Raw genomic sequence first — 10000 nt, forward strand, 5'->3', positions numbered from 1 at the left:
TCGCAGAAATAAACAGAACATGAAATACAGGAAGTAATCAGCACACAGGTGTGTCAGAAATTGTAACGTGTTAGTGAATGATGTTTTGACAATCAGTTGGATGCGACTTCTTTCTTTCTTTTTTTTTTCTAGTCTACAAAGAGAGAATGTTTGTGTAGGTGTTGCTATGACCCAGTCTCCTGATAACATTGCACTGTCGATTGTATTTTTACACTGTGCATATGTATCAACTGTTCAGTGCAGAAATAGCGAATAGTGATTGGTAGTGAGGAGAATGTCTTTGTTAAATAAACAGTCTTACTCTGAATGCATATATATATATATATATATATATATATATATACAAACACACACACACACACATATATGTTGAAATCTATGATGTTTAAAAAAGAATTCCGAAATCGTTTATGAGGTTGTTATGAAACATTTTTGGGAAGAAGTATTTTTCTATTGTATGAGCACTTTCGTTTAACCTTTTCAAACATACGTGCTCTTAAGGAGGAAATTGTTATTTTTGTGGTAACAGTAGTATTAATTATTTCCGGTTTATTCCGGGAGTTATGGTTTTAGTCATAAATGTTCTTTTTCGATTGTTTATTATATGGAGTGTTGGCTATTTTCGGTTTCATTTCTCATTTAGAATTCTTATAATTATTCTTCTTTTGCCTTTCGTAGTTGTACAATTTCGTCGTTTATTTTGTAAAATAGGAATATTTTAAGAAAGAGAGAAAATGTTATATAAAATCTATGAGCGAGATATAAACAATAGCATTACGGAACCGTAACATATATTTGCCATCTGAGTGTGGCGTCGTATACAGGGCAGTGTTACTTAGTATTGGCGAGGAGAGGTCACACTTAGTTGACAAATATGTATGTAAATCTTAAAACGAGCTCGGTCAGGGAACGAATTAAACTCGTACAGCGAGGAATGACTGTATATATATATATATATATATATATATATATATATATATATATATATATATATATATATACACACACACACATATATATATATATGGATAAAAAAATTAAAAAAATTTTAAAAGGGTTTTGTATGATCGTGTATAGAGGAATATATTATTTATAAGAGTTCCAACTCTGTCTGTTTTTTATGTTTTATTTATATTCTTATAACATTAATGTGAGATATAGAATATGGAATATATAATATAAATAGTAAAATGAAATGAAGTATTGAATGTCTTATTGAATATATGAAATATTGAGTATTAAATATACTTGTACATATATATATATACCAGCATGACCGCAGCCACTTGGCTAAAACACATAAATAAAAAAAAAATAAATATATATATATATATATATATATATATATATATATATATATATATATATGTATGTATGTGTGTGTATATATATATATACATATATATATATGTATGTATGTATATATATATATATATATATATATATATATATATATATATATATGTATCATGTATGTATGTATGTATGTAAGTATGTATGTATGTATGTAGGCGTGGGCTAGGTGGTAAGACGCTTGCTTCCCAACCACATGGTTCCTGGTTCAGTCCTACTGAGTGGTACCTTGGGCAACTGTTTTCCACTATAGCCTCCGGCTTGTGAGTGGATTTGGTAGATGGAAACTGAAAGAAAACCGTCGCATATATATATATATATAAATATCTTCTGTTGAACTCTACTATTTCCATCCATTTAACTCTCTCATATCGTTTCTGATGAAGGGATATCCCTCATTTCTTCTTATCCCATATCTCTCCCTTTTGGGGTGAGATATAACTTCTAATATTGAACTCTACTATTTCCTTCTATTTAACTCTCTCATATCATCTCTGGTGTAGGCATGTACCTCATATCCCAGAAACAGCTGTGAGACTACCTTTCTATTTATAAATGTCCTAGAAACTTCACACTGCCTTAGCTTTGTTGTCTCATTTTATTTAACACACATACACACTCATATAAGTAACAGGATTTGTATATATATATATATATATATATATATATATATATATATATATATATATATATATATATATATATATATATATATATATATATATATATATATATATATATATAAATGTGTGGTAAGAAGCTTGCTTGCCAACCACATGGGTTCAGGTTCGGTCCCACAGCGTGGTAGCTTGGGAAAATGTCTTCAACTATAGCCTTAGACAGTCCAATGCTTTGTGAGTGGATTCGGTAGACGTAAACTGAAAAAAGCCCGTCGTACACACACACACACTCACTCACACACACAGACACACACACACACACACACACACACACACACACACACACACACACACACATATGTTTGTGTGTTTGTTTCCCCACCACTGCTTGACAACCGATGTCGGTGTATTTGCATCCCCGTCACCTAGTGGTTCGGCAAAAAAAACTGATAGAATATGTACTAGGCTTACAAAGAATAAGTCCATGGGTTGAATTGTTCGACTGAAGGTGGTGCTTTAACATTGCTGCAGTCAAATAACTAAAACCAGTAAAAGAATAAAAGAATATATACATATATATGTGTATGTATATATATATATATATATATATATATATATATATATATATATATATATATATATATATATATATATATATATATATATATATATATATATATATTTACAATAACATCATAAATTACCTAATCTCTGCCTATATTCCTCATGCAAATATTAGTTCATTGTCTACTTATCTTTACATACGTGATTGCATAATCTTGTTGAAACTACAGATCTTGAGAAGAAAACAATAAATTAATCCGTAGTTATTTGCCAAAGTAAAATTATTTCCAAGTATTAAATTAGAACTGCGTGTAAATTTAGGTGAACTTCCTATATACTGCAGATACGAAAACGAAGGTTATTATCAATATTTTATTAGGGCGATGAAGAAAGAAAGAAAAAAAGTGAACTAATAACTGTATCTCGGGTATCCGAAGAAAAACAAAATGAAATAGTGATTGTTCAGAGAAAATCCTAAGATAACGATATTAAATTATTTACAAGTTAGTAGTAGAAAAAAGAGGCTGGAATTTGGTATTCGTCAAATAGCTACACGTGCCTACTCACTCAAATGTGCACGCTCACACACGACCATATACATATATGAGGGTTTTATTGTCTTTTAAATTAATGACATCGCCTGACATCTGAGTATATTTATACGCCTAAGCATAGACATCTACACAAATAGGAAAAGCATTGTAAATTCAAAGACACACCTGCATGCATATTCACAGTGTTTGATGCTTTCTCTTCATAAAAGAGAATGGAATAATGATGCATCCGAATTGAGAAGAGAGAGAGAAAGACAACAAAAGTAATAAGAACAACAAATCCTGCGACACTTATTACATGAGTTTTAAATAGATGTAAAGGATTTAGTCCTACATTCATGTATATACGGTCGGTATGAATCTTAAGCTCATATATCATAATACATTATTGTATGTATATATATATATATATATATATATATATAGGCGTAGGAGAGGGTGTGTTGTAAGGAGCTTGCTTACCAACCACATGGCTCCGGGTTAAGTCCCCCCGCGTGGCACCTTGGGCAGGTGTCTTCTACTATAGCCTGGGACCGAGTGGATTTGGTAGACGGAAACTAAAAGAAGCCCGTCATATATATATATATATATATATATATGTGTGTGTGTGTGTGTGTGTGTGTGTGTGTGTGAAAGTTGGTATGTGAAAGGACGTGGTTGGATGTATAAAAGATAATAAGAGTGAAAAAACTACAGAAGGCTTGTGTTACATGGTTAATGTATATATTTAAATTATGTCAGAAAAATGTTATAAAATTTTTTTGGTATATAAACATTGTACAACCGGTTTCGTGTTGTCTTTTCAAATTTCTCTACTTCATTGTAACATTTGTTCGCTCCAGTCTGAAAAGAAGAGTTCTAGATAGGGGGAGGTAATTAGGGATTTCTTCCGGTATAAGGGAGATTATCGAAATCTAGGAGGTGGTAGAATTTGATTAATTTACCATGGTTTTGTTCTATATTTTTTTCCTCTCAGTGGGGTGATGAATTTCCTTATTTAAATGTGATAGCAATGGTTAAGTTTGGGCTTGTATTTTTGAATGAAAAAGGTTTCCTTATTGAATCTAATTTGTGTTGGTGTTCTAATGGCCCATTGATAGAAAGGAAAGATTATAAATTGTGGTAGCATTTGTTTTGCGCATTTCTCAATATGCTCACTAAAAGGTATCATTCGGTATTCTGGGCATGCCATCTGCTGTCGATGCAGAGTGCATCTGCGTCTGGGCGATTATCCTGTGGACCCTATGTAGTTTTCGTGGCAGCCCGAGCATCTTATTACATAAATAAGGTTTTCTGAGACACAAGTAAAGTCAGATTTAATTTTGAATTTTTGTCCCTCTTTGAAGAGGAATTCTGAACCTTCTAGAATGTTTGGGCATGTTGCGCAATTTGGTCGACCACATTTTTTTACTTTTGCATCTGTTATTTTGGAAAATAATTTTGCCTTTCTGAGGATCTTTTTCAGTGATTTTGGTTGTTTGTAGCTTTTAATGATTTTGTGTGTGTGTAAAATTTCCTTTAATGTGGGGTCCTTATGTAGCATTAGTATGTTTTGGGTGATGATGGTGAAGGCTTCTTTGTTTCTGGGGTTGTATGTGGATATGTACGACAGTATTTTCGGGGAAGGTGTGTTGCTGTGTTTAATTTTTCTTAAGTTTTCTATGTCAATTTGTGATGCACGTCTGATTCCATCCTCTATGAGTTGAACTGGGTAGTGTCTGTCAATTAGTGTGTTTTTGAGTTCTTGTAGTCTATAGTCTCTAGTATTTTGTTCTGACACTATTGTGCATATCCTTCTTGCAAGGTTGAAGGGGATGTTTGTCTTGGTGTGTCTTTGGTGGCATGAATCAAATAGTAGAGATTGTTTGGCGTCTGTGGTTTTGTAAAATATGTCCGTTCCTATTTTTAGGTTTACTTTTTTAATTAGTATATCCAAGAATGGGAGCTCCTTTTGGTTGTACTCCATTGTGAACTGTATGTTTGGGTTGACACTGTTCAATAGACTTTTGAATTTCAAGAGTTCATCTGTGTTTTCATTCCAGAGTATGAAACAGTCGTCCAGGAACTTTTTCCAATTTTCTTTTATGTATTGGGAAAAGGTGTTTCCAAAGGTGGATAAAGATTCCTGGTATATTATTATTTCCAAATAACCCATTGTTAGGTTCGCAATGACTGGAGCTGCCCTAGTGCCGATAGCAATTCCGGATTTTTTTCGGTAGAAAGTATTGTCAAACATTAAGTGGTTGTTTCGTAAGATGAATTCAACCGATTTAGTAATGAATTCTTTACTGATCCTGTTTGGGATTTCTTTCGGGAATTGATCCAGCCAGAACTGAATTGCCTCTAGTCCATAATTATGAGGTATACTGGTGTATAAATTAATCACGTCAAATGAGATCATGATTGTTTCTTCCTTGACTTTCTTTGGGAGGTGATTTAACATATCCAAGTTATCTCTGATATAGTTATTGATGTGTTTAAGGAAGGGTTTTAGGAGGATGTCCATAAATAGACTTAGTCTGTGTGTTTCACAGGCTGGGCCAGCTATGATGGGTCGCAGTTTTAGATCCCACGAAAACTACATAGGGTCCACAGGATTATCGCTCAGACGCAGATGCACTCTGCATCGACAGCAGATGGCATGGCCAGAATACCGAATGATACCTTTTAGTGAGCATATTGAGAAATGCGCAAAACAAATGCTACCACAATTTATAATCTTTCCTTTCTATCAATGTACCATTAGAACACCAACACAAATTAGATTAAATAAGGAAACCTTTTTCATTCAAAAATACAAACCCAAACTGAACCATTGCTAACACATTTAAATAAGGAAATTCATCACCCCACTGAGAGGGAAAAAATATAGAACAAAACCATGGTACATTTATCAAATTCTACCACCTCCTAGATTTCGATAATCTCCCTTATACAGGAAGAAATCCCTAATTACCTCCCCCTATCTAGAACTTTTCTTTTCAGACTGGAGCGAACACATGTTACAATGAAGTAGAGAAATTTGAAAAGACAATACGAAATCGGTTATTTCTCCAAATACAATGTTTATATACCCAAAAAAATTTATAACATTTTTCTGACATAATTTAAATATATACTTTAACCATGTAACACAAGCCTTCTGTAGTTTTTTCAGTCTTATTATCTTTTATATATATATATATATATATATATATATATATATATATATATATATATATATATATGTATATACATATATATATATATACATATATATATATATATATACGTACACATATATATATATATATATACATATATATACATACATATATATATATATATATATATATATATATATATATATATATATATATATATGTGTGTGTGTGTGTGTGTGCATACATATATATATGTGTATATACATACATATATATATAGAATAAAATGTTTTGAATGACACAACAATGCTCTATGATACAAATAATGAACTATAATAACTGTTATAATTTAATCATCCATAGTCTGATATGATATTTCGGAATAAAAATTCCTTCTTCAGATATCCCTAGGAATTGATGGAATCGCTGCTATAATCACTTTTCAACAGCTTTTCTTTTTATTTTTTTTTCGAAAGTGTCTCAGCAGTGGCCTCACGAAGCTCTTTCCGGAATTCCTCATGAGAAGTGCTTGAGGTCGTTCATGTCTCAATCTTGTATATGCTGGCACATCCGTAGCGCTGCTTCTAAGTTGTGCAGCTTAACAAATACCCTATTTTAGCGAGATGTTAACTACAGTCATCCGAAGAACCATAAGAAGAGAATGGCTAGACATACAACTAGCCCACCTGGCTCCTCTCTGAGAAGACACTTCGCAAAGAAACGAACAAGGGACAACAATGAATGCACATTAACAAACTGTCCCATCCGTGACACAGATTTATGTCAGCAGATAAATGTTGTGTATAGAATACAATGTAACAAATGCAACACGTTCTATGTGCGTAGCACAACAAGACCATTACACGTCTGTATCAAAGAACATCTGAACAAGATAACCCCCTCCTTCAGGAAACATCTAGACAGATGGCTGAACACCAACAAAAGCATAACAGTCACAATTGAGGCCAATGAAAGAAATTTGTGTAATTTAAGAATAAAGGAAGCTATGCTCATACATAGACTAGGGCCCCAAATTAACAGCAGGCTGAAGGTTGGTAATCAATATATTATTAAGCTACATCTGTATGCGAGTAGGTTCATTTTTAGATAACATGCTCATGTATTGTTTATAACAAAAAAAAAAAAAAAAGAGAGTAAAGGAAAAATGGAGAAGGGGAAAAAAGGAAGCTGCACGTATAACATATAACTTAGAAACAGCACTACATATGTGCCAGCACACACGAGATTGAGACATGGCTGACCTCACGCACTTCTCATGTGGGTTTCCGGAAGGAGCTTCGTGTATATATTTGGTAAAACAAAAAATTAACAATGACTACCCCGAAATACAACAACATAATATATATATATATATATTACGGAAATGTACTTGCATAGCAAGTGACCTGAAGTGAGATCTTGTGCTGGAACGAAAACAATTGCAGCGTGGAAGGTGTTTATAAGCCATTTAAGAAACACACAAAAACCGTTAGATTCACTTCAACATTTAAATTTAGTTTGCCAAAATATTTTCGTCGCTTTGAGATTACGACCTGTTCACTGAAAAAATTCCGTGCTGCATGGAATTTTGTCAGTGAACAGGTCGCAGTCTCAAAGCAACGAAAATATTTTGGCAAACTAAATTTAAATCTTGAAGTGAATCTAACGGTTTTTGTGTGTTTCTTAAATGGCTTATAAACACCTTCTACACTGCAATTATATATATATATATATATATATATACAGACGCCATGATAAATCGCTGACCAAACCATTCAATCTTTTTTCTCCGTTTTTTTTCTCCGTTTTTTTTTCTCCATGTTTTTTTTCTCCGTGTTTTTCTCCTTGTTTTCGTTGTATTCTTTCTGTTGATGAGCGTAGAACGAAACGTTAAAGACTTTCTGTATTCTCGAGCGTCAAACTAATACATCCTTTTGTTGTTTACACCACCTGTCCTCGTCTGTTGTTGTTTTTTTCGTAAATTCTCCCATATATATATATATATATATATATATATATATATATATGGGAGAATTTACGAATGACTTCTACTTTAACCTCGGATCGAACAAAACCTGGTCACTTAATTTGTTAATGTACAAACGATCAATCCCACAGACACACACACTCAGACACAGCCATGCGTGAATGTATCTTATGATAATTGAAATAAACTTTGCTTGTCTAGGTGGGTGATGCTTTATATCGTATAGAGAGAGAAGGAGAAGTGGGAAGAGATGAGAGACACTGAGAGATTTAACTGAAGAGATACGAATTCGGTGACTTACAAGTCTCTGAAAAAGACGCATTTTGAAATGATATTTAGCAGAGATAGGTTTTTAAATGTGAAGATTGCAATTATATTGTGAAAATTTAAAAAAGAAAGAACACATTTATTGTAAATATACAAATAAAAATTTGTTTTATTTAATATACTTTAAAGTAATAAGTATTTTTTATAGAAAATTAGTATTGATTTCATCATTTTGTATAAGCAACAAGAAATCTGAGTGAAGTTAAATGATAATGATTCTATGTATACTATCTTAGCAAAGGTATACTTCGAAAGTTTCCCGCCCGATGGCGGGTAACATCATCACAAGCACACACACATAAATATACACCTGCATAAAAAGATAAAATAAATAAAATAAATGCGACCTTTAAAAGCCTAGCCAGTTTCCTGTTTTCAATGGCATATGTATTTCCCAGCTGGACAGGACGCCAGTTCATCGCAGAGTTACTCATTTTGCCAGCTGAATGAACTGGAGCAACGTAAAATAAAGTGTTTTGCTCAAGAACATAAGGCGTCGCCCGGTACAGAAATCAAAACCACAATCTAACGATCATGATGCTGACACCCTAACCACTAAGCCACGCGCCTCCACATACATGTACATACATGCATATATATGTTTGTGTGTGTGTGTGTGTGTGTGTGTGTGTGTGTGTGTGTGTGTGTGCGTGTGTGTTTGTGTGTGTGGAGGCACAATGGCTCAGTGGTTAGGGTAGCGGACTCGCAGTCGCAGGATCGTGGTTTCGGTTCCCAGACCGGGCGTGGCGAGTGTTTATTGAGCGAAAACACATAAAGCTCCACGCGGTACCGCCAGAGAGTGGTGGTGAACCGTGCTGTACTCTTTCACCACAACTTTCTCTCACTCTTTCTTCCTGTTTCTCTTGTACCTGTATTTCAAAGTGTCAGCCTTGTCACACACTGTGTCACGCTGAATCACCCAGAGAACTACGTTAAGGGTACAGGTGTCTGTGGAATGTTCAGCCACGTTAATTTTATGCGCAGGATGTTCCGTTGATCGGATCAACTGGAACCATCGTCGTCGTAACCGACAGATTTCCACGCGCACACACACACACACACATACACACACACACGCACACACACACACACACACACACACACACACACACACACATATATATATATATATATATACATATATATATATATATATGTATGTAGATATATATATATACATATGTATATGTATACACACACACACATATATATGTATATATATATATATATGTATATATATATATATATATATATATATATATATATATATATATATATATATATATATATATATATATATATATATATATATATATATATATATATATATATATATATATATATATATATATATATATATATATATATATATATATATACATATATATATATATATATATATATATATATATATATATATATATATATATATATATATATATAGATATATAT

Source organism: Octopus bimaculoides, chromosome 2 (genome assembly GCF_046866305.1).
Source record: "Octopus bimaculoides isolate indiv1 chromosome 2, ASM4686630v1, whole genome shotgun sequence".
Classification (NCBI taxonomy): domain Eukaryota; kingdom Metazoa; phylum Mollusca; class Cephalopoda; order Octopoda; family Octopodidae; genus Octopus; species Octopus bimaculoides.